This window comes from Crocodylus siamensis, chromosome 2 (genome assembly GCF_052110815.1).
Source record: "Crocodylus siamensis isolate JL-2025a chromosome 2, ASM5211081v1, whole genome shotgun sequence".
Lineage (NCBI taxonomy): Eukaryota > Metazoa > Chordata > Crocodylia > Crocodylidae > Crocodylus > Crocodylus siamensis.
This window is the reverse complement of record NC_143396.1, coordinates 4,393,948-4,418,639: the sequence shown is the minus strand read 5'-3', so window position 1 is coordinate 4,418,639 and position 24,692 is coordinate 4,393,948. Positions and strand designations below refer to the sequence as shown.

Below are 24,692 nucleotides of genomic sequence, written 5' to 3'. Positions count from 1 at the left end.
TGCATATAGGCACAATTCGGGGACTCATACTGTTTTATGCAGTTAAGCAAATGACATAGATTTACTGGTTTGCAAGTAAGTTGATTACACCCTATGTTTAAAATATGTGGAATCTTGTCTCGACTATACAAGGGAACCAAACCTCAGGAGTGTAAAATTTACCACATCTGACCATAGCCGTGGTCTATTTTGTTCATTATTCTGTCTCTAGCAATTGGTAGTACTGCATCTTTTAGAAGACAGCACCAACCTGTGTGTTAAGACAGCAGGTGAAGCATGTGGGCTTATTATCACTGTTTTTATCTTTTCTGGTGTAACTCTGAGGCTAGGATTTCTGTGGGTCTTTTCTTCTTCCATAATGTCTATATCTTGCCTTATATCTAAGGACCTACCTACGTTGCAGTGAGACAAAGGGTTTGTGTGGCCTGCTTGCAGCAGCCCTGCCTCTCACTGCTGATTGGTGGAGGGTGTCTTTGCTCAGTCTATATCAGTACCACTTTCTTTGCTCTGCCCTTCGCTGCTGATTGGCTGAGGGTGCCTTTGCTCAGTCTACCTCATAACCACTTTTTTTTGGTTGGTTTTGCAGGAAATTGGGGTTAACGCTGGATTTCCTGGCGATCACGACAATGCTGTTTTTTTCCACAAAATCTGTGAAATGGTGATTTAGGTAGGTCCCTACTTATATCTTATTTTTCTTTCTATCTTGGATCTTCCATAAAATGTTTCCATGTTTAATTTCTCGAAACTCCTGGACCCATTAGGTTATGTTGTGGCAGTGGGTTTCACAGATTATGTTGCATTTAAAAGCAAACAAATAGACACGTGTTTCATTCTGCCAGGGTGCTCTCTTCCTCTTCTTGCTCATCAAACAAAATTTCAAACATTTGGGTAAAGCCTCTTTACACAGGGGACGGCACGCTGAGATCAGAAGATCTGATGGCAGTCGGAAATTCACTTCTCGCGCTCCCTGGCAGGCCAGATTTGGACCTAGGGGCTTGTGGCTGGCCAGATCTGGAGCTCGCTGTGGAGTGAATGGCATAACAGAACTGCAGGGGTTGATGCAGTTGCCCACCCTGCAATTTCTGGCCTTTAGGAGCTCCACAGGCCAGGTGACACAGCTCCGCAGGCCATATGATTGACAGCCCTCCTAGCTGATGAATTCCCAAGTGTTTCACTGACGGGACAGATATGCAAACTCCAACGCAATGCTTAGTAACTTATTTCAGTATGGGGGTAACTGTGATAGCTTTATGGAGTTTAAGGCAAGCTAAACGGCAATAAAAAAAGAGGGAGAAATAAGAGTAGTTTAAAACAAGGTAACATGCCAACGGGAGAAATACATATCTAAAATCAAGTATCGGGCAGAAATCTCTTTTTGGGACCAAATTCTTGCAGCTTTTCCAGATCTTTAGACTTCCTAATGGCATTCCAGCTTACTACTTAGGTGTGGCCTAGCCTTCAACTGTCTGTCTCTCCCTGGCTATTTTTTTAAAACAAATCTTGACATCATGTACCTAAAACTATGTATGTAATCTGACCTGGTTCCTGATTTAGGATGTGACATGTTGAAAAAGACAGGAATATGGAACAGATTTTACCATATTATTTAGTTGAAACTAATAGACATTTCTGCATCCTAATTAATAGGAAAAGAGGTGTAGTGATAATCAGACTTATTTAATGTTTGTGATGCTCACTGTTTCACTCTGAAAGGGGTTGGTTTTATCATACACCTGGGGAAATGTTTAACAATCAGTCATGTAGTGCACTATAACTTACCCAATTTTATTCAAGCACCTTATTTCTGTAGCACTCATAGTGTGCTAGCTATTTCCGAACACTATGAAGAGATACTAATCTAAGAAACATGGGGCAGGCCAATGAAGGATATGGGGGTAGAGATGCATTTCTTCTGATTGCGCAATATTTTGATTCTTTAAAAGACCAAACTGTATGTCAAGGCTGGCCTCAATGATCATGTAAAGGGGGGTACAAAAGTATCATGGGATAAAGCAAAGAGAAAGGTATGGAGGGGCAGTTAGGAGGGGCCCTGAGCATGAAGACACAAAGCTTGGAACAGATATCAGGATAAACACGCTGCACGTGGAGCTGCACAAGACACAGGCAGCAGGACAGCTCCAGGCAGAAGACCTGACAGCCCAAAGTTCAGACATTCGGTGTTAGTTGCAGGTCAATGCAACAGTAAATACGTTCCTCTGTGTTTAAAAGGGGCTAGACTAGAAGATCGCTGGCATCAAGCTGGGAAGCCTAGGCATGCCCAGGTCTTGGGCCCTGGTTCTTTGGCATCTTCTTAAAACTTATGGTACCTTGGAGTGTTTAAAACTGTGCCATACCGTTTTCACGACAGAAGCACTTGTCTCGTCTGGGCCTGTTATTTCTGATGCTTGTCGGGTATGCAGAAGAGCAACGGTGCAGCTCATCTCTGTGCCAATGCAAGCGGCGCTGGGCCTGTCGGGGTGGCATCTCCCTCCCGCTGTCCTGTTCTGACTACAGGCCGCCAGCCACGATCTGCCCCTTGCAGCTGCTGCCCTGGCGATGGTCTCTCCACCATCCCGCTCCTGCTTGCCTTGCGCTGTGCTCCCTGCTGCCCCGATCCGTCCCTGGTTTGCCACCCTGCTGCACTGGCCTCTGACAGGATGCCCCTGTCCAGAGGCTGCCTAAGCCCTGTCCTGCCCCTGCCCCCTTCCTCTTGGAGCACCGGCTTTCCAACCCCATAGAGCTCCTGCCCACCCCCCACCCCACCCTTGCCCTGGGGCCTGTTGCTGCCTCTCCTCTCTTGATCCACAGCTGGTTGTTGCCCTGGCTCCAGGGTCGTCCACCCTGTGTGTGGCTAGTTACTGTCCCCTCCGACCATCCCCACTCCCTGGCCCCTTCCTGCTACTGCCCCTACCCCAGCCCCGCCTTCCTTCACTGTGCCACACCCATTGCCCCGCCCACTCCCTGTCACTGCCCCATGCCCTACACCCTCCCTATATGTGCCCCCGCCTCACCCTCTGCTCTGCCCCTTTCCTGTTGCTGTCCTTGGCTCCTCCCTCGCCCAGACCCCTCCCCTCCCAGTAACTGCCCTTTCCCCCCTGCCCCACCCTCTTCCTGTCAGTCACTCATGCTTCGTCCCTTGCCCTCCCCTCCCCCAACTGCCCCTGCCCTCTGTCACTGTCCCCTGCCCTGTACCCACCTGTCAGCGCCATGCCCACCCCCTGCCTCACCTGTTACCCCATGCCCCGCCTCCTCTAACTGCCCCGCACACCTGTTACCCCCATGCCCCACACCCTTCCAGTAACTGCCCCCTGCCCCACCCCTGTCAGCCCCGTGCCCCGCCCCATCGCTTCCCTCTGCCCCGCCCGTCAGTGCCATGCCCCGCCCCCTGTCACCCATGCCCCGCCCCTAATGGTAACTGCCCCGCCCCATGCCCCACCCGCTCTGTCACTGTCCCCTGTCAGTGCCATGCCCGCCCCTGCCCCACGTGTCACCCTATGCCCCGCCCCTTCCTATACCTGCTCTCTGCCCCGCCCTGTCACAGCCCCGCCTCTTGCCTCACCTGTCACCCATGCCCCGCCCCACCACTGTCCCATACCTCACCAATCTGTCAGCGTCCCCTGCTCCGCCCCCTACCCGCCCCTGTCAGTGCCATGCCCCGCCCCTCCCTGTACCTGCCCCGCCCACCTGTCACCCCTGCTCCGTCCCTGCCCCGCGTCACCCAATGCCCCGCCCCTCCCTGTAACTGCCCCGGACCATCTTTCACCCCATGCCCCACCCCTAACGCTGATTGCCCCGCCCATCTGCCCCTCCTGCCCCGCCCCCTGCCCCACGTGTCACCCCATGCCCCGCCCTTTCCCTTACCTGTCCTCTGCCCGCCCCCTGCCCCGCCCCTCCCCTCCCCTCCTCGTCCCGGTATCGCGCCGCCCGGTGCCGCACCTGCGCACTGAGGCGCTGTCGCCCGTTAACGGCTCCACCGCCGCACCCCCCCGCGCCTGCCCGCGCAGGCGCGCTGCCTCGTCCCCGGCGGCGGCCGCGGGTCCCTCCCGAGGCGGAGGCGGGGCCGGCGGGGCGGGGAGGGGCCGCTCCGCACCGCACCGCTCCGCTCCGCACACCCAGCCCGGGCTCCGCGCTGCCGGGGACGAGGCGGCGGGAGCGGCGGCGGCGAGAGATTGTGCATCCCACCCCCGCGCCGCGACTGAGGTGAGGCCGGGCCACAGCATCCCCCGCCCTCCCCAGCCCCAGCCCCAGCCCCGCCGCCGCCGCCGCCGCCTCCTCCTCAGTGCCTCCATCCCCGCTCCCCGGCGTGCGCCGCTGCCTTTGTCCCGCTGCCCTGCCAGGCACCGACCTCCGGCTCCTGCCTGCGGGATTTGGGCTGAGACCGAGGGCGACCAGGGTCCGAGGAGGTGCGCGGCTCATCCCCACCCTCCCCGGGAGCAGATGCCTGCCAGCTCCATGTTATTTTCCACCATCGCCCTCTCTCCTTTTTTTATTTATTTATTTGCCTTTCTTCTCCCATCCAACATCATTTTATCCCCCCCCCCCCCCCGCGCGCGTCTCTGATTTCCAGCCTCTCCGATGGTCTCGGGAAGAAGCCGCCAGGAAAAGGGGGGCAGGAGAAAGCCGCCTATCTTAAACCCCCCCCTTTCCCTTTAGGCCTCTGCCCCTTTCCTTGGCATTTCAAACCACCCGCTTCGTATCGGACTTGGACTCCAGCCGGAAAAGGTCTTTGGTCCCGTCCCAGCCTTGGCTTTGGAGGCGAGGAGCTAAAGTTTAAAACCCAGGCGCCGCGGCTTGGGCTGTCTACCGGGGACATTCGGGGCTAACGAGGCTTTTGGGGGGTTGGTTCGTTACCGGTGGGAAGCGACGGACAACGTGTCTGGCGGAGACAGACTTGGGGTTTAGACGAGGGTGGATTTTGGTCGAGCGTGGGGAGAATGCACAGCGTTGCGTTTGCGGGCGGCGGGTTTATTTTTGCAGCTTGGGTAGTTTGGGTTGTGTTGGACGCATGGTATCACAGGAAATGTCAGTATGCAAAGAAAATGGGAAAGAAACTTCCCCGGGGAGTATGTCGCATGCACCTGTTCTCGGAGCATGAATGGATAGGGGTGTTGATGTGCCGGAGGGATAAGACGATTTTTCTTTTCTTAAGGTGCTGGACCTATGGAGGTTTCTCTTGCTGGGGTCCTTTGACCCCGGCTGACTTCCTGCCCCTTACCCGGTCCAGCCACCCTGCGCAATCTTACCCTTCCAGCACCAATGTCTATGAAATCTATGGGCAGGTATTTAAAACACATCTTTATGTGCCTTTTCACTCTTCAGCTTCAATTCGGCGGTGTGTGAAGCGTGTCTGTGATGGCTGCTTTTTGAGCAGTTTCCTCCTTTCCTCTTTTTCAAGCCAGCTCTAAGAAGTTTATTTCTACTTTGTCAGGGAAAAAAAAAATGTGTGTTTAGCATCCCTGTTATTCTGGCATATAAAGATACTATAGCAACCGATGCAAAACTCTGTCAGTCAAAGGAATAGGAAAACCTGAACATTATGCCCTATCTTGGCATGAATTCCCTTGGAAATGTTAAGATCCTGTTAAATTGTCAAGATTACAGCAAATATAGTTAACGGTGTATTTTGGAGCAGAGTCCATGGAGTAGAGTAGATAAGTAACTTAAACCGGAATAGACATATATTGGGTTAGAACGACAGGCTTTATTGGCTGTGTAGTTAGCTATTAAAATATACCTGAATGGTTAACATGTCAAATGTTGTGATTCATGTATATATCTTGTGCCTTTATTTTTTTCCCCCCAGTATTTTAATTTGAAGAAGAAACATGCAGATGAGCAGAGCTCCTAGAAATATGTGACGGTTAAGCTGATAATGATTGAGTGAAATAATTCATTTGTTTAGAGATTGTTTGGTTAAAAATGTACCCCAAACTATGTAATAAGCAGTAATGCCATTAATGCATTTGGGTGATGACAAAAGCCACAGAGTGGAGCTCCAGTGGCTTATCAGGGTCACTAGGACCCTGAGATGAAATTACAGACTTAATTTATGTGCATTTTGGAGGCTACTTTTTAACGTTAACACTGAAAGTGTATAGTAATCATGAGATGCTACTGGTCACCACTAAAATTCACAGATTCATAGGGTCTGAGGCCAGAAGGGACCACTAGATTGTTTAGCCTGATCTTGTGTATATCACAGGCCACTGACCTTTCACAAAGTTACCCCTGAGCCCAGCAACCTCTGTTTTGTGAGAACATCTTCCAGAAAGGCATCCGGTTTTGTTCTGAAGGTACTAAGGAATGGAGAACCCAATAGTTCTCTTGGTAGTTTCTGCCAGTGGTTAGTCTGTTCAAAATCTGCATCTTATTTCCAGTTTGAATTTGTTCTGTTTCAGCTCCCAGCCACTGGTTCTAGCTGTGTCTTTCTTCACTAGATTAAAGAGCCCTTTAACACAGAGTATTTTCTCCCCACTGAGGAACTTAAACACTGTAATCTAGTCACCTCTCAGCTGTCTTTCAGAAAAGCCAGACAGATTGAGTTTTTCATGTTTCGCACTGTAAGGCATTTTCTTCACAACTTGAATAATTTTTCTGGCTCTTTTCTATATCATCTCCAATTTTCCAATGTATTTGCTAAAATGTGGACACCAGGACTAGAAAGCAGCATTCCAGCAGTACTTGTTTTACCAATTTTGCAAGTAGCAGTAAAAACACTCTCCCTTCCAGTCTGCTGTTTATACATCCATGGATCACTTTAACCCTTTGTACATCATTTACATTTCCAGCTCATGTTGAGTAACGTGCGTCTCCTGTGTCCTTTTCAGAATCTCTGCTTTCTAGGATATAGTCCCTCATTTCTGCAGCTATAGTTTACATTCGTCCTTCCTCAATATGTAAATTTGTTTTATTATTTGCTTTATTAAAAATCATTGTGTTTAAATGGGGTGATCTTACCAAATGATCTAGATCATTTTGTGTAACTGGATTTATCCTTATAGTTATTTAGCATTTCACCAATCCTTATGTTGTTGTATCAATAACAACTTCTTACCTTATTTCTGAATCATTAGTAACATTTTGAATAATGTGTGGTCTAGTACTGATCTCTGCAGGATAGAGTTAGAAAAACACTGATTTAATGGTTACCCATTGGCAACAACTTTGAGGTGTTTGGTTAGCTGATTTTTTTTTTTTTTTTTTTAATCCATTTACCATGTTCATTGTTGCTGTTGTATGGTGCTGATTTTTAATCAGAATGTCATGAAGTACTCAAATTTATCCAAAAGTCTCTAATGGTGTTACATCACTATAGCTACCTTTACCTATCATACTTGTAGCCTTATCAAAGAATGACCTATTTTCCATAAGAACAATATTGACTGGAATTACTTATATATCTAACCTTCTGTATTAATTGAATCTTGTATCTGTTTTTCTATTATTTGCCCAAGACTGAATTCATGCTAATCTGGCTTTAGAGAACTGGGTCATCGCATTCCCTTCTTGAAGCTCTAGCATTAGCACTCTTCCACACTCATAGAGTTTCCCTGGTATTCCAAAATTTATTAGAAAGAGTAATTAGAGATCTTGCCCACCTTAAAGGACTCTTAGGTGCAAGTTACTTTGGGCCTGCTAGTTTAAAAAGGTTTAGTGCCTAGTAAATACATTTACTATTTACTTAAGTACTACTGGACCCAAGAGTAATTCCTACTTTTGATAAGGTACAAGTGTGTCATCCTGCTTATTTTAAAATGCAGAATGGAAATATTTATACAGTATTTTCTGTACTGTTAGTAGCAATATTACCATTTCTAACTGGCAGTAGGCTTATACCACTATTAGGATTTATTTTGTTCCTGCTCTATTTAAAACTCTCTTGATTGTTTGGCCAGTCATGGAGTCTTCTCTGAGATCTTTAGCATCCCGTATCAATTTTCTATACTTGGGATGTTTTATTTATGTCATTCCATCATCTTTTATCTCTCTTATGTTGTTTTGTTTTCTAATAGCTGTCTTCGTAGAACCTTCTTTTATTGCCAAATTATATTAGCTATGAAGTTGCGTACAAGTGCTGCTTCCTGTCCATACCTCTTGGGTTTTAATACATTTTTTTCTATGTCCATTGGCTTCAGTCACTCAGTTCATTATATTTGAGGACTGAATGGATTTCTGCTGTTAGTGTAGCATAGCTGATGGGTTGGTCAAAGATGGTAGGTTATACCCTCATATACCCTACATCAAACAACCTTTTTGAAAGAATAACAAAACAAAGAATGTTGATTTACATTGGATTTTAAAGCTCAAAACAAAGGCACTGCAAATATAAGCTCAGGAACAAAGAATGCAAACATTAACTTAATACTAATTAAAGCATTATTTGTATGACACTTTAGCACCCTGGGCCAAATACAGGCAGTCAAAAACACTGAGGCTGAGGTTAAATTAAAATGCAAGGACTAAACTGAGAAACAACTGGACACACATTTATGTTTGATTCACGAGATGCAGCCACATGTGTGCAGTGGCTCAGGCCAGAAGCCAGGGGTTGCATGGGCTGTGTGTTCGCTTCCTCTTCCTGTTGCCGCTGAGGTCTCTGGGATTTGCAGAAGCAGGACTGCAGGGTTGCTCATTACTACTTCTTCCTGCTTCCAGTTTCCTCTAGGTTTTGTAGTCCACAGTCACAGCCAGCAGTAAGTTTCAGTAAGTTTTTACCAGAGCAGGGCTGGGCAGGGCAGCTCTGTGCTTGGGTTTAACTGGGGGGGTTGCCCCCCCGCCCCAGCTTCAGACCCACCCCAGCCAGGGTTTGCTGCGGTGGGGAGGGCAGTCATTATTAGTAGACCCTTTCTCTCCCCACTCCTTCCCCCCCCCCTCCAACTCTGCTGGAACAGGCAGCACAGCCCAGTCCAGGCGTGGAAACCGTGCTGGGTTGCTGAAGAGCACTGATTTAACTTAAACCAGGAAGGCATCTGGGACAGAAGTTTTATAAATCGGTTTGACCCTAATTAGTGAAGTCTACTACATTCAACCAGGTTTATCTTAAACCACTTTCAGCCATTTCTGTATGTGTATTGAACTTCTGTTCTGTTACAGGTTTAAAGCAGTTTCTGATTACTTAAACCAGTTGATGTGTGACTTCTGTCCCTAGCCTTAGAGTCTAAATCAGGGTTGGGGCTCTGTACAGATAGGAACCCAGTTCTTGTCCCAGAGAGATGATTTAAGCCAAGGCCCAATAAGAAGGTATGACACAATAAAATATTAAGGGTATGTTAATACGGTTTAGATATGTGCACAGCTTGATAACTAAAGTAAAGTAGTGTAATATCTGTTTGTTTGTTTGTTTTTAGTAAGATATGAATAAAAAAAATACCATCAACTACTACTGCCCATGTTTGCCAGAATACACGTTCTTCTTTGTGTACAGCCATAGCAACCTGGCATATCTATCAATTGTTCAGTTGTAAACCTGTGTGAGACTTTCTCTAAGGTTGCTTTCATCATATTTACGGGTTTGCAGGATACCCGTATCATCGGGTCCTTTGTGGAGTTCTATAAAACATGGCTAAAAGACACCGCTTGCTCATCTACAGCAGATGCTTGTCCTGGTTCACAAGAGTTGTTAGCATCTTCTGCCTTGAGTGTTATTAAAATGATGTCATGGATAGTTTAAATAGGACAGAACCATTTTTAACACAATTGTAGAAAATTTGATTAGGAGATTATCGGCCTTAAAGGTAGGATTTTGAAAAAGGTTGGTGATGTCAGGATCACGCCCTTGAGCTCTGGGGCTGGCAGGATGAGGCAGGTACTGCTGGATGCCCATCTGCCTTGGGAAGAGGGGCTAGGCAACAAGGCTCCAACAGGATTGAGCCCTCAGCCCCCAGGGGCAGCAGAAGCAGAGGAAGAATTGAAGGGGCATATGATCATGCTGTATATACCTCTGGATTTGTCCTTGGCTGTGTTTGTAAAGAGGACAGACAACACAACTTGGCTGATTGATAGGATGGAGTTTACAATTAACTTAATTGTTCTAGCACTCCTGGTGTCAATTCTTTTTCTAAAGTTCAAAATGTATTTTTCGAAAGTAGTCAGTGTTGTTTGATTTAGTTGCCACTTTACAATGCTTTCTCTTAGCTAGAGTTGATTGAAGGCAGCATTGGTTTCCCATTGTTTTACTACATTATAGAAAATTTTGAGTGAGCCATGCAAGAAGGACTTTTAGAATTAGAAATCTCATGGGATAGTTTGCTGCTATTATTTGAGTGGGATTCTTTTACTATTTCTGAATGACTTCTACTGCCCAACATGGTTATTTGTTTTGACCACTTTTTCCTGTTGTTTTTCCATGTGTTGTAAGACTTTGTCCTTGTATTGATCTTCTTGCTGGAGGGTTGAAAATGCTTTCCAAATATGAGGAGGCCTTCTCCCTGTTTTACAGAAGTGGAAACCAAGGCACAAACCAGTTATGTGATTTAGCTCATGCTTGTAATGGGAGTCAGTGGGATAATCAATAATAATAGAAGTCTTTCCTAATAGTAAGTTGTGGCATCTGTTTTGATCCTATAGCGCACTAGTTTAAATAACTACAATGAGGCATTCCAGGAACTTCAAATGAAGACCCGAGGAAATAAAATATTGCTAACTAGTGCTGCTTGAAACCCAAGCTTTCCATTTTAGAGGATATGAGAAGTGAGGTTGCTATAGACAGACAGAAGATAGTGTATTTGGCATGAAAGAGTGAAAGGAAAATGTCTTGCCAAATGGAAATTTTTGAAAAATTCCACACACTTGTTGAAGTCTTTTGTTTCAAGTTGTGTGTCAGACAAAGCGCTTTAGTCTTGGCAAAATGAATTGCTTTAAATTTTTTTTGTCAGTGAGGCTGAGAAAAGCAATCATTTGAGTTTCATTCAACTGGTATTTTCAAGAAGAATGCTGCATTAGACATTTTTGACCATCTCTAAGCTAATTATTGGCTACATGGTATCTTGATGCTGAAAAGAGGAATCAGTCCATATTGTTACAGACACTTGACCAAGGTTTTAAGATTTAATAGAGATCAGCATCCAGGTTTTTGGAGAGGTAAGAAAAATACCTGGCATTAACACATTCAGATTTGTTTTACAAGCATCAGCTAATTGGTAGATATTTAATGCCTTTTGGCATCTGCCTGTAATTAGCAGTGGGACCGTAATGATTAAGTAAAGTGTAATCTCCATATTTTCCTTCCTCTACTTCTGTTGTTGTGTGTTTAGTCCCATTTTATGTTGCAAAGGGCTGAAAATGTGCTGGAAAAATGAGGATGGGGATGGCTTATAAATTTAAAAAGTCCAAACTTGCTTTGAAAGCTGTAAATCCTAGTGACTTTTGATCAGTTAGGCACAAAAGTCATTTCTCGAAATGCTTTTGAAAATGTCACCCAAAATGATTAATTGCCTCATGTTAAAGCATAACTTGACTTCTTAATTTTGTGCAGTGTTTTTTTTAAACACCTGGTTATTTTCTGTTAAGCCATTTCTTTGTACAACACCACATGTGTATTTATGGAAATACCAGCCAATTGCCTGTCAAGAATGATGGGGGGGGTGGGCAGGAATGGAGAGGCGCAACCCACTGCCTTGGCACTGCCACCGCTTCACCTCCAGCCACTCCACCCTGCGGTGGTGCCCTCTCCAGGGGCGGGGGGGAAGCTTGCACGTGGCAGCTGCCATCCAGCGTTGCATGCTGCCACCAGTGCACATCTGGCTATGTGTGCAACTCCCCCCCCAAAATCTCTGCCCTCCCTCCTGGCTCTTCTCAGGGCCCAGTGGCGCAGGCGGCAGCTGTGCCCCCCCCCCCCCTTCCCAGTTCCCTCACCCCTCCTCCCTGCCATCTTTTGTTGGGGTCTCGTGGCAGCGAGGCTGGCAGGGGGGTGAGGCCTCACTGCCTTGCTCCGGCCTCTCGGTCCCCACTGTCATGGCTGAGCTCCACTGGGTAGGGCTGTCTGTGTAGTGCTCTGTGATTGGTTGTTTCAGTCAGCATTGTGATTGGCTGCCGAGACAGCCAGCCAGAGTGCAAATAAAGTGTAATGGCCAGACAGACAGACTAAGGCTTTTATTGTATTAGAATGTAAAAATTTTACACTATTGCCCATTCAACACAGTAGGGCACTGTTAAAGCTCTCAAATTTAGTGATTCTTATCAAACGAACCAGTTGGTCGCATTTTGCTTCTTATACTCTGAATTAGGAAATGGCTTCTGTTGTTTGATAGCTTCTACCACCTTCATTCATCACTAAGATCTCTAGTCAAAGTAGTTTTCTCAGAATGCTGTAAAATTTGGGGAAAAATAGATGCATTTTTTGTTTCTATATTTATGCAAATACATGTTACAAGTATATATACCACATACTTAAACACAAAATATATAATGTAAGGATACAATTTATATTTGTAATGTCAAAATATTTTTCTTTTTGTATTAATATTTTTGTATTAATTGATATGATTTTTCTATTGCATTACTAGGTCATCTTCTTGTCAAATATTTGTTATAACTAGATATTAAATTAGTAGCAAGTGAACTGTCACGGCTGAAGCAGTTCAAGAGCTTTATATTAACAGTAGCGCAGTGAAATTAATCCAAAAGAAATTTTAAGTTAAGTATAGTAGTAATTGTGCCCTTTTCAGGGGAATAATACTGACAAGTCTGCATATAATACAACCTGTTGAGAAGAAATAATAATAAAAAAAAATTGCAGTTCTAACTTGCTTGAATAATCTGAGGCAGACATTTATCTGATGAAATTTTTTTGATGGTTGGCTGCTTTTGGAAGCGATTTTATTTGCCATTTCTGTTACCATCAGCTGTTCCCTTAACTTTAATACATCTCCTAATGTATCTTGTTGTTTTACACATTTTGTAAATAAATGTGTAACAGGCTGTTTTGAGTGATTAAATACTTTTCACCCTTGAGGGTTTTGTTGAACATTTCTATCTTTCTGCTCTAAGATACCAACAATTTGTCCTGTGATAAAGCATTCATTATTGACAAAAGCTCTGATTCTGCAATTCTTTGTGTGCAAGTTGTTAGCTGTGCCTTCATGAAACACAGATGCATCAATTGAAGTCCACCTGAGCACAGTGATGTGACCGGCAATGAATTATCTGATGGGGGCCAATGTTAACGCTTAAAATTTGTTGAAGGCTTTGGGCATCTAGATTGATCAAACCTAAATTATTTAACAAAGTAAATGGATCATCATCTTTTATTTTGGAAAGAGAGCAAAATTTTATGTTTAACTTCTTATTTGTAAATATTAGATTTTTCTTTTCGTCATATGGGGCTGTATTGATTGAGAGACTTCTAATATAAAACCAATCAGAATTGGATTCTGTATATTTGTAAATACGGAATAAATCTACTGAGACCAATGAAATTATTCCAGGTTTCACTGGAATAAAATGATATCAAATTGTGACCAGTGGTTTTATTTAGTTTCTGGAACAGTAATGTCTTTTTAAGAAAAAGTTACTTGGGGAGTTTACTCAGCTATAACATGGCTAAATGTGCCAGGCTGCTTTCTGTTACTGTGCTAGTTTCTGTTCACAGATTATAAAGCCAGAAGGGACTGTTGTGATCATTTAGCCTGACATTCTGTATAACACAGGCCTTAGGATTTCCCTGAATTAATTCCTGTTTGAATTGGAGCTTATCTTTCAGAAAAGCATCTAATCTTGATTTAAAAGCTTCCAGTGATGGAGAATCTCCTAATACCCTTGGTAAATTGTTCCAGTTGTAAGAAAGAGTGCCTTATTTCTAGTGTAGTCTAGCTTCAATTTCTAGTCACTGGACTTTGTTTTTTGTCTGCTAGACTGAAGAGACTTTTATTATCAATTTATACCTACCATGTTGGTATTTAAAGACTGATCAAATCACCCCTTAACCTTCTTTCATTAAACTGAACAAATGAAGTTCCTTGAGCTTTCATTATAAAGCTGGTTTTTTAAATCCTTTAATCAATTATTTGGATCTTCTCTGAATGCTCTCTGTTTTTCATTGTAACTTCCAAATTGTAGATACCAGAAGTCTACGGTTTTCCAGTAATTGTCCCATTTCTAAATAGATACAGAAGAAATATGATTTCCTGACTTTGCTCTGCAGCCTCGGACAGGTGGAAATCGGAGAGGATCATGCTCAGCGGCAGAAGAAAGAACTAGAGTTTATCAGCTGGTTCGGTTATGCAAGAAGATTAAAGGTGCTGGGATAAACTTATGGAGGGGATTGGACGATAGAAAAGCGAAGTCCTGGCAGGGCGTGTTTTACGTGGAGTTGCACTCCAGAGTGGCACGCGTATGCTTACCTCATGCTCCTGGGGTTTTGCTGGTCCCCTCCTGTTGTTACAGGTGTCTGTCTTTTTTTCTTTTTTCCTTCCCTTCACCCCAGCCTTCCTTAGAAATAGTAGATGTTGGCCACAGATGAGACTGGGGATTTTGACTGATGTGTATTGATGCTCCTGCTGGAACTTCCAAAAAAATCCCAAGGGTTGTTGGCTAGATGGTCTTTTTTGTCTATTTAGTTGCCAGGTATGGGATCAGGAAGGAATTTTACCCCATGGACAAGTCAGCACGGATTGTAGGAGTTTTTGCCTTAGTCGGGGGTGGGAGGGACATACTCATCTTTCTTGGACTACTTGGGCCCATCCAGATGAGTGTGGTCATGCAATACCTGGTGCTGTAAGCATGTTTGCAGTGCCACATACTGCGCAGTCTAGAACTCTCCATGCTGCAAGGGCTCACTGCCTCATATTTTTTCTTTCCATGGTTTTTTTTGACCCCTGGATATTCAGAGATGACCCTAGCCTGAATGAGGGGTTGGACTAAAAGGTGAACTTTTTGAGGTCCCTTCCAGCCTTGCTTTTCTATGATTCTGTGATTCAACTCTCATTTGATATTTTTGTGTTTAATTGCTCAAGTATGACATTAATCTTTTAAAGTGGCCCAGTCCTGCCCAAAGGTGTATGCCTCCTGGGTCGGGCCTGCGTGGTCATAGAATCATAAGGCTGGAAGGGACCCCAAAAGATCATTGGGTCCAGCCCCCTGCATGAGCAGGAAAGACATCTGGGGTCAGACGACCCCAGCCAGGGGACTTCCCAGTCTTCTCTTGAAGACCTCTAGGGTAGATGATTGCACCACCTCTGTGGGGAGCCTGTACCATTGTCTGGACACCCTCGCTGTGAAGAAGTTTTTCCTAAGATTCAGCCTGAAACTATCTTCCAGGAGCGATGTGGTACAGGCGGCGCTGGGTGCCAGGCGGCTGGACTGTGCTGTGCTGTACTGTGTTGCGTCATGGCGGGGAGGAGGCCCTGCCAGGAGCAGGTCCTGAGCACCCCCATGACTGCTAGTGCAGAGGGGTTGTGGGCCATGCAGGAGGCAGGTGGGGGTCCCACCCCTTCCAAGCAGTCCCTGCACCCTCACAGTCCCGCTCTCACCCCCAGTGCCTACTTACCTGGGAAAGTGCCTGGGTCTGGGCCAGTGCTGCAACCTTGGCCCACTCCTGTTTGCCCCGTATGTTGAGGCAGTATGTTGGAGTACTGGGGCAAGGGGGAGCCAGAGAGACATTCTGATCAGCTGCCAGTGTCTCTCTGGAGGACGCAGCCTCCAGTTGTTTCAGGGCACACTACAGGACCGTGTTCTGTGCTGCTTTTTTCCACCGGGTGTATTTTTATTTATTTATTTATTTATTTTATACCTGGGTATCCAGGTATCAAATTTGGAGCCCACGCTGTGGACAAATATGTAGCACGGGGGACATTTGTTTGTTCCCAGCGTGCTTCTTGCAGCGTCTCAAACTGCTTTGAGACGCTGCAAGAGGCACATACAGGGCACATCCAGATAAGTGTGTATGTCTGTGTTAATGCATGCATTTGCCCACTGCTAGTTTACCAAGCAGTATAGGTTTTTGCATTAGTGACTTTTTTTCATTGCTTAATATTCCACCATCTTTGCATACTTTTCTTGCTTTATCAGGGGAATGATTTTTTTAGGGCCAAAAAATATCCATGTAGTATGCATGTAGGAGGCAGAGATGCATAAGCTAATTCAGAAGTACATAAGCTTTCATAAGCAACAGCACATTTCATCGAATGCTAGAAATATAGCTGCTTAAGTTTGCCTGATTTCAGACCAACATGGCTAACTACCTCTCTCTGCTCATGTAGTAGTATCCCATTAGAATATGGTGACCGTGTTTCCTGAGTCTCAAAATGGGACGCTCTGCTACCCCTTCACTATCTGCATGTTCAGCTCTCTGAGTTCTGGTCTTAGCAGGAAAGCTTCAACCTCCTACCCTGGTTGCATCCCCTTCAGATCACTGCCACCACTCCATTGGGCCAAATAATGGGGACAAAAATGTTCGTTTGGCCAAACTGACAAGAAACCCGTGTCATCTATTTAGAACAGGATTATTGGGAGACAGTCCTGGCAAAACTAGGATGCACAGTCACCTTGCATCAGTAACACACATGCTCAATGATGTTTGTTTGTATGCAGTTATGTTTTAGAACCTGTGATTGGCTAGTTTTTAGTCAGTTTGGTGTGTACCATGTTGAATTTTATATTCTGCTTTTTAAAAAAATGAAAATCTTTCAGTAACAAGTCAAATGCCTTACAGACATCCAAAGGTGTTACATTGATACTGCTTTTATTAGCCAAACTTGTAATTTCATTTAAAAAAAAAACAAAACAAGATTTGAAAGGAATTTTTTCCCAAGAGTTCAAGTTGAAATGCGTTAATTAAATTCCAGTGCTTTAACTGTTTATTAATGGAATCCCTTATCTTAATTTTACTAGTCGTAAATTGTAGGCTAACATGGTTATAATTATTTGGGTCATCTTTCTTAGCCTTTTAAAATTTTGGTATTTTAGCTTTTCTCCCATCTTGTGGAACTTCCCCAGTATTACAAGACTAATTTAAAATCAACATTAATGGGTCAAGGTAGCTCTGTGGCCATCTCTTCTAAAACTTTTGGTAGAAAGTATGCTAGAACTGCTTATTTATTCTTTTTTTCTTATAAATTTTTAAACCCTATTTTTAGCTGTTAAACTTCAACAAACCCCAGACTTTCACTCTCCTAGCCATTATTTTTTTTTCTTGTTGTACTTTTGCTCCTTTTACACATTTTCTGCATTTGACTTACATCAGTTTTATCAGCTTTACCTTTTCATTCTTTGTTATAGAAACGTCATACATTTTTTATAGGTTCTTTTGCTTTTCCTCTAAGCCAGATTGTTGGGTTTTTATTAGAACAATCTACTTTCCTACTTAATTTTTTTTGGCTAAATTTTATTTTTTATTTTTTTTAACCAGTTCTCAATTATTCACATTCTTTTTTCTGTTGGTATTCTTTCAGTCAACTGACTTAGCTACTAACGGTTTTCAGTCTTTTGATATTGTCCTTTTTAAAGCACTAAGTATTCATTTGGACTTTATTCTATATGTTGATAACGAAGTAATCAAACTTCAGTGGAGTTTCTCTAAACTGTATCTATAAATAAGCATTTGGTCCAGTTCACTTAATCCTTTCAAATTCTATATGTTTGTGTTTGTCTTTTAAACTCTTTTGAAAACCCAGAAGACTAATTGGAGAGTGTGTGTGTGTGTGTGTGTGTGGACTTAAAAACTGCAAGAGCATTTTAAATGAATGGGGTAATTTTTAATTTTTTTATAGGCCAAAACCCAAATTCAGGTTTTTTTAAGGTTTTTCTGTCACACATAGGCTAGGGACCTTAAAAAAGCTGGGGCCTGAATTGATTCAAGATTTGCAAATTTAGTTTAACCTGCCTAGATTGGACCAATTTGCCAGTGAACAGACTTCAGGAAATGCAGCCACATACCTGCAGTGGCCCAGGCCAGAAGCTGGGTGGTGCTAGAGTGTGGTCTTCAGCTGCAGGGAAGCTGTGCTGGGGTGGGGGCATGGCCAGGCCCTGACAGTAGCCTGGAGTGCAGTGGCCAGAGAGGGGGTTTGGTTCCCCCCATCCCTGTCCCATCGGCATGGACCCAAGCCGGGGCCTACGTAGCGCTCCCCCCTCACTGCTGCAGGGGGAGGAGCACAGTCGGACACTGTCCGGCATGGCCTCCTGAGGCAGAGGGGGCAGGGAGGGGGTTTATTCCTCCCACCACGCCCTCTGGCCCTGGAGGACCACAGCTGGGCTCTGGTAGCCCTAGTTTTCCACCTCTGCTGATAGCTCCCTGTACAGGGCAAGTGGTGAGATAAGCTTCCTCCCTGTCCCCTTTGTCAGACACCACAGGGAGGGGGAAATAACCCCCCTGTATGCCCTCTGGCTCCAGCTCTGGCTGCTTTCCACCTGTCCCTGTCACACACGGGCTGCTCATTGTGCTGGGCAGGCAGAGTGGGAAGAAAGTAGCTAGAGCTCAAGCCAGAGCTCCCAGCACTGGGCAGAAGCCATGGGGCTAAAGCTTCCACCTGCCCACCCAGACCTGCATGGTGAGGCAGGAGCAGGAGCCAGAGCTGGGGGTGAGGGGAGCAGTGCAGTTCTGCGGAGCCCAGCCAGCGTGTACCTTCCTTTTTGCCTCCAACGGCTACTGACCCATCTCCCTGCTGTCTCTGCTGCGCTGTTCCCAGCGGTGAAGGTGGGTTGCTTCAGTCCAGGGCTTGGAGCTCTGGCAGCTGGAGCTAGATCTCCATGGTCTGAGCAGGAAGTGTTGGGCTAAAGCTACACCCCCCCACTTGCTGCCTGGAGTGGTGCAGCAGCTGGAGCAGAAGGGGGAATGGGAGTAGCTGCTGGAGGTGAGGGGAAGGTAGGTGCATGCTGGCTGGCCTCAGCAGGGCTGTTCTGCATCCCTCAAGCTGGCCTGGGTGGTGGTTGGCCCAGCAGCAAGCTGCCCATGCTGCTGGAGTGGCAAGGGGGATGAATGCCTGATGGGTTGTTACACCCGAGGCATGCAGACCTCAGTTACTGTACCCTGGTGGGAAAGGGGAGTGGGGAAATAAACCTCTTCCCTGCTCCCTTCGCCTCAGGGAGCCATGCTGGCGGGCATCTGGCCATGCTCCCACCCCGACTAGACAGCAGAGGGGCAGGGCCAGCCCTGCTCTCTGGAGCAGACAGCACAGCTCAACCCTGGGCTGCAGAGTGTGCTGGGATGCTGGGGGGGTCTCTGGTTTAACTTAAACCAGGAAAGGGGTCTAGGACAGAAATTGCGTAAACTGGTTTGACTCTAATCAGTTAAGTATAACCTCATAACTGTGGCATGCTCAGGACCGAGCACCTACCAGAAATTTGAAAGCTCTGGGTTTTTGGAACTGTAGTGTCAGCCAGTCTCAGACCAGTGGCCACATGACTTGGCAGCAGCGCAGGGTGGTGGATGGCAGCAGCAACTGCTGTGCCCAAGCTTTCCCCCTCCACTGCTCTGGGACCAGCTGCTGCTACTCCCTGATCTAGTGTAGTTTTAAAAAGTACTGGATTTTTGAGAATTTGTGAGGTTATACTGTACTGCATTCAACCAGGTTTATCTTAAATCAGTTTTGGCCATTTTGAAGGTGATTTATGTGCACTGAACTTCTGTTCTGTTACAGGTTTAAACTAGGTTTTGATTGCTTAAACCAGTTTATTTGTAACTTCTGTCCCTAGCCTTAGTGGCCTTTCCAAACACTCTAACAGAACAGGTGTTGTGTCCTTAAGGCTTCTGACATCATCCGTATTAACAAGAAATGCACAGAATCCTTGGGGTTTGTCAACTTTTAAAATGTATTTGTAATGAAGATTTTGCACATATTCCCTAAAATCATTCAAAGGATATTAACCTTTTGAGGACATTTGTGTCATGTTTAATTTCAAAGAAATGACTACTTAAAAACTGACCTGTACAGTTTCACAATACAATTTCATGTTTCCTGTATGTCCTTGATCTCCAGATCAAATCGTGTCACTTCACTGATTTAAAAAAAAACAAACAAAAAACAAAAAATTCCAACAAATTGTTAACATTGTAGACTCCCTCTAAGAACTAGAAACCAAACTGAGTTCTATATAGATTGTACATTTATCTCCAGTAATAATGCAGGCCAATTTTTTTTTTCACTTGAGTATCCAAGTTTCAGTTGGGCTGCACATGCAGGCATATCTGAACAAAGACATTAGTTCATATTTTTATGTGCACCCTTTTGTGTAGCAGCTTAGTGTTGTGCAGAAAAAGTAGGTTATATAGAACACGGGTGGACTTATTAAGTTGGATACAGACAATGCGAATTGTAATATTTTTGTCTCATAGTAAATTTTCATATCTTCTGATGTGTATGCGTGCACATCAGAGATTTGGTCACCTGTTGTAATGCTAGTTTAGGCATTTCTTTAACTTTGAACACTGTTCAGCGAGATTTTTTTTCAGTACCATTTTTACATAGTGCTTTTAAAAAAATATGACCTTAATTTAATGCTTAATGATTGGATTTCACTTATTAGACGTGAAGGATCAATTTTATTTGCATTTGTTTAGCTTTATCCCATTCTATACTAAACTTTTTAAAATGGGGAGAGTTCTTCTGCCCATCATGTGTCTCCTATGTAATCTGCTAATCTGTCTGAAGTGACTTGAATAATATTTAAAGAAGTTACTTTAGTTTTGAACTGAAACAAAAGAGAGAGATGATTTTAAGTGTAATATTTCAGTGAATAAGCACTGCTAGTCTAGTTGTCAAATACAAGTCTTAATACACATTTGATTAGATGGGGGGGAAGTATGCATCAATAATAAGAGTAAATTTTAAAATTAGCAATATTAAAGTGCTGTTATGGGTACAGTTTACATGTGCATACTGGAAAAACTCTAAATTATATTTAATACTGCATGTTCCTCCAGCCACCAAATTGGCCACACACAGACACACAACACGCCTGACCTGGCTGGGTTGGTCAGCATGGACAGGCTGATACCCTCATATGCCAGGAATCAGTTCATTAAGATAACAATAAAATGAAGTTAGACACAAACACACAGGTAAACAGAATACCTCTGAATCCGGCTGGGTGTCCAGCTGACACCCTCATGGGCCAGCAATCAGTTTCATAAGGGCATGTCTGAGCCAAACTAGGTCAATCAGCCTGTACAAGCTGATCCCCTTATGTGTTTCAAACTCAGCAAGTCCCAATCTTTTGCCCTAATTGTCTTAGTAGTGGTAGCTTCTTGATGAGCAGACCCTACAGTATTTCTGGGTTTCACAGGGATCTTTAGCTTAGGTAAAAGAAGCATTGTTGCAGAGCAAGTGGGGAAGGAGAAGTAGAGAAGGAAAAATATACCCAGTTATTACCAGTTTGACCATACAAGTTATTTATTGCTGAGTATATGAAATGTATAATGGTACTAGTAATAATAGACATACAAAGGAAAACAATCAAAATAATTACAATACTATCCTTGTTTCACTAAGTATTTGGGGAAACTTAGCTCAAGCTTAACTAATACAATCCAGGTTCAGAAATCTATGCTGAGCAAGAGAGCGCGAGCTGGGATCTCACCAGTCCAAGGCACTCGGGTTCCAATGCTGCCAGGTAAAGCACAACCCTTGAAGGGAGACTATCTGTTTTGTCCAGCTTCTCGAGAAGAACAACAGGTGGTGTCAGAGAGATTTCTCTCTTGAAGCACACTCGTTTGCTGATTTTTATACCTTTAGCCCAGCTTCTTCAAAGCATTCTTTTAATTGTGTAAATAATTATCTTTTCTATTGACAAGGGGTTACCTGGTTTGGAACATCTCAAGGAACTGATCAATAACCAGGAAACCCATAAGGTTAAGGAGTAACTAGGCACTTTGGAGCCAGCTTGAAATTCTTACGGATACCAGATATACTGGATGGGATACCTCATTGTTTCTTCTCAGATGGTTTGCAGTGTCAGGGTTTTGTATTTTCACTTGTTGTGAATAGGCCTCAGCTTAGCATGAGTGTTCATCAGCTTTGTGGGGGGGACTTCCACCAGTCATCCTGGGAAAAGTGTGACAGCATTTATGGTCAGGGCTCCAATGGGCTGGATGCTGTGATGAACCCTTTACCATTGTTCAAATGTTGCCCATACCCCCTCTGACTTGGTCTCTTTGCCTCAGCATTCCCTAGCCCAGTAACTGAGTTCTAGTGAATCAAGTTTAGTTAGGCCTCCCATAGTGGGACCAGGGAATGTACAGCCTGACGTACCTGTTAAACTTTACTTCTGCTTAGTTCTGGTTAGATGAGGGGTGTGGGGGTGGAAATAGAAAAGGTCATTTGTAACTCCAGCAAGCTGGGGGCCAGGCCTCCCTGAGGAACACAGAGCTGACAGGTAACAATATGGTGATAGAAATCGCATCATGTTTTGTTAATGCTCCTGTTCACAGGCTCTATACCCCACATGCATCTCCCGTATGGGTAGTCTGTGGACTACCCTACTTTAACAGCTTTGTAAACTGCCTTGTCTTTGTAAGGGGATCTTCTGAAAACGCCATGAAGCTGGTTTCAGATTGAGAGATCCCTCCAAATCTAGATGCAGCATAAGTGTGAAGTCAGACCGGCTTCTGCATACCTGGTTTATAATTCTTGGGCTCCTGAGAAGGATGCTGAATGTACTGATAATGCAAGCTTGTTCAAGTAGTCTCCCCGTAGCCTGAGTGCAGAATTTACTCTTTATTGGTTGCTTGACACTCAGCTAGTGAAATCTTTTTAAAAGCCTACACAGCTCAAAGACATCCCTTTGGCTGAATCCACTTACCGAGTTCAGGATGAAGAGGAAATTGATCGAGTTGTGACTTTTTTTTTTTCTTCTGAAAACTTTTCTTAATCGCATATGATTAGGGAGTGCTCTCAGTTTTCCTCTGTACAATAGAGAAAAGTGGTAGAATTTGAAATCCATCTGCGGAAGCCATTGCTTACCAGTATGAAGGAACTTCACGTATTTTGGTTATTGAGAGAGAGAGAGAGCGAGCTGTTCTGCTTTGTATAAATAATTACATATTCACTGGGCCTGAGAGAAAGCAGATTGACTAGCACTCTGGGTAGGGCACTCCGTTGCGACACAAAGACAAAGTTCGTGTGTCCAAGAATTTTTTTTAGTGTAAAAAGTGGAACAGCTCTGACAGGTAAGATCGAGACGGACCCAACCCAGAATAGCCAGTTGTTTGGTAGACTGGGCATTTTCTTATTGGATAGGAAGCTGAGGTCCAACTCCCTGATGTGAATTAGGCAGAGCAGGGATTAAATTTGGGTCTCATACCTCAGCAATCAGTGCCCTGAGATGGCAGCCCAGCCTGTGCTGATTACCTTGTGGGCTACACCTGCGTGGGGCTTTGGCTGACCCCTTAATTCCATTATGGTCTTGGCCTCTTGTTTCGCTGCTGAGAGGGCAGCTCCCCATTTAGCTCCAGCTCTGGCAGTAGACTCCAGGCTAGCCAGAAGCAATCTGGTAATCTCTGCAATCTAATAATTCTGGCTTCCTGACTGCCCACTCTGTTGCTGGACTCTGGCTTCCAGAGTTTCCCTTTGCTTTAGTAATTCAGGCTCTGATTCCTGAACTGCAGGCTAGACTTTGCTCCTGGATTTCTCATGGATCTGGTACCTTCTTATCTTTCTCCTGACCCATGCTTTGGCCTGCGTTTTGGACTCTGGCCACCCATCTCTGGCCCACCTCTGGTGGCTTAACTACATGGCCAGATCATCCGCAAGATAGTCTACTCCAGTTCCTAGCCAGTCCCTGTTAGACCAGTAGTGCTCAGCCTTGCCCTAGAGCCTGTCGATCCCAGATTGGCCTTGCTAGACATCTTTGAACCCACAGATAAGGCAATCATGGAAGAAAATCATCCTTCATTGTGGAGGATTGCTGGTGATGGTGATGAGGCTCAGCCTTTTGGCTCCATGAGCCAGATGAGTGGGGCGGGGGTGCACAGCCTCTGGGCTGGATTGGGACCTGGCACCACCTGCCCTCTGCCCGTATCACCAGGAACAAACTCTGGGACTTGGCACTACCCTCCCCCACTCACTTGTGTTGAGATTGGTCCACAGAGGCCTGGCATTGACCCCTCCCATCCCCACACACTGACATTGGTCCTGGGAGCCTGGTAACATCGCCTCCTACCTCCACATGCTAGGATTGGTCCCCAATACTGCCCTTCTCCCACTAGGACTGTTTCCTGGGACCTAGCTTTACCCCCTCACACTCCAGCATGCCAGGAGTGGGTCCCAGGGACCTAATGACATCCCCTCCTTGCTTCCCACACCCAGGATTGGGTTCTGGGTTCTGGTGCTGACTCTGCCCAGCCCTCTATGATGAGATTGGGCACCTGATCCACTCTGCAGGACCTAGGGCTCCCCAGGCGTCTGGAAATTTGACAGTGGGGGAGCAGTGCAACTGCTCCACTGCTGCCAAATTTCCAGACCCGTGGGGAGCTGCATGGGCTGGGTGACACAGGGCCATGTGCTGTATCTGTGTTGTAGGCTGCATCTGTCCTGTGGACTAGAGGTTGAGCACCCCTGCAGTAGACGATCTTCTGTAACTGTCTTCCTCTTGCTTTTCATGAAGAATTGCAAATGGTCTTTGTTTTATCCAAGTGAGAAATGGTAAAAATTTTGAAATCACAACATTTTTGTTTTCTACCTGCCCTTAACTTGGAGTGAGTGGTGGGGAAAAAAAGCTTAGAAGAAAAATCTTTGCATTGTCTAGGCTATTGGAAACATGGC

At 44.9% G+C, this 24,692-nt stretch overlaps 1 protein-coding gene across 4 annotated transcripts in view; it reads left to right on the top strand.

Moving 5' to 3' along the window:
* Positions 1-3,922: 3,922 nt before the first annotated feature.
* CTNNA2 (catenin alpha 2) overlaps positions 3,923-24,692 on the top strand; it is a 914,223-nt gene continuing 893,453 nt past the window's right edge. For 3 of the 4 annotated variants that reach the window (XM_090035040.1, XM_090035037.1, XM_090035039.1), the window contains exon 1: positions 3,923-4,200. The gene's annotated coding sequence lies outside the window, so the exon portion shown is untranslated. The remainder of the gene's footprint in view (positions 4,201-24,692) is intronic. The other variant, XM_090035041.1, reaches the window with a different exon arrangement.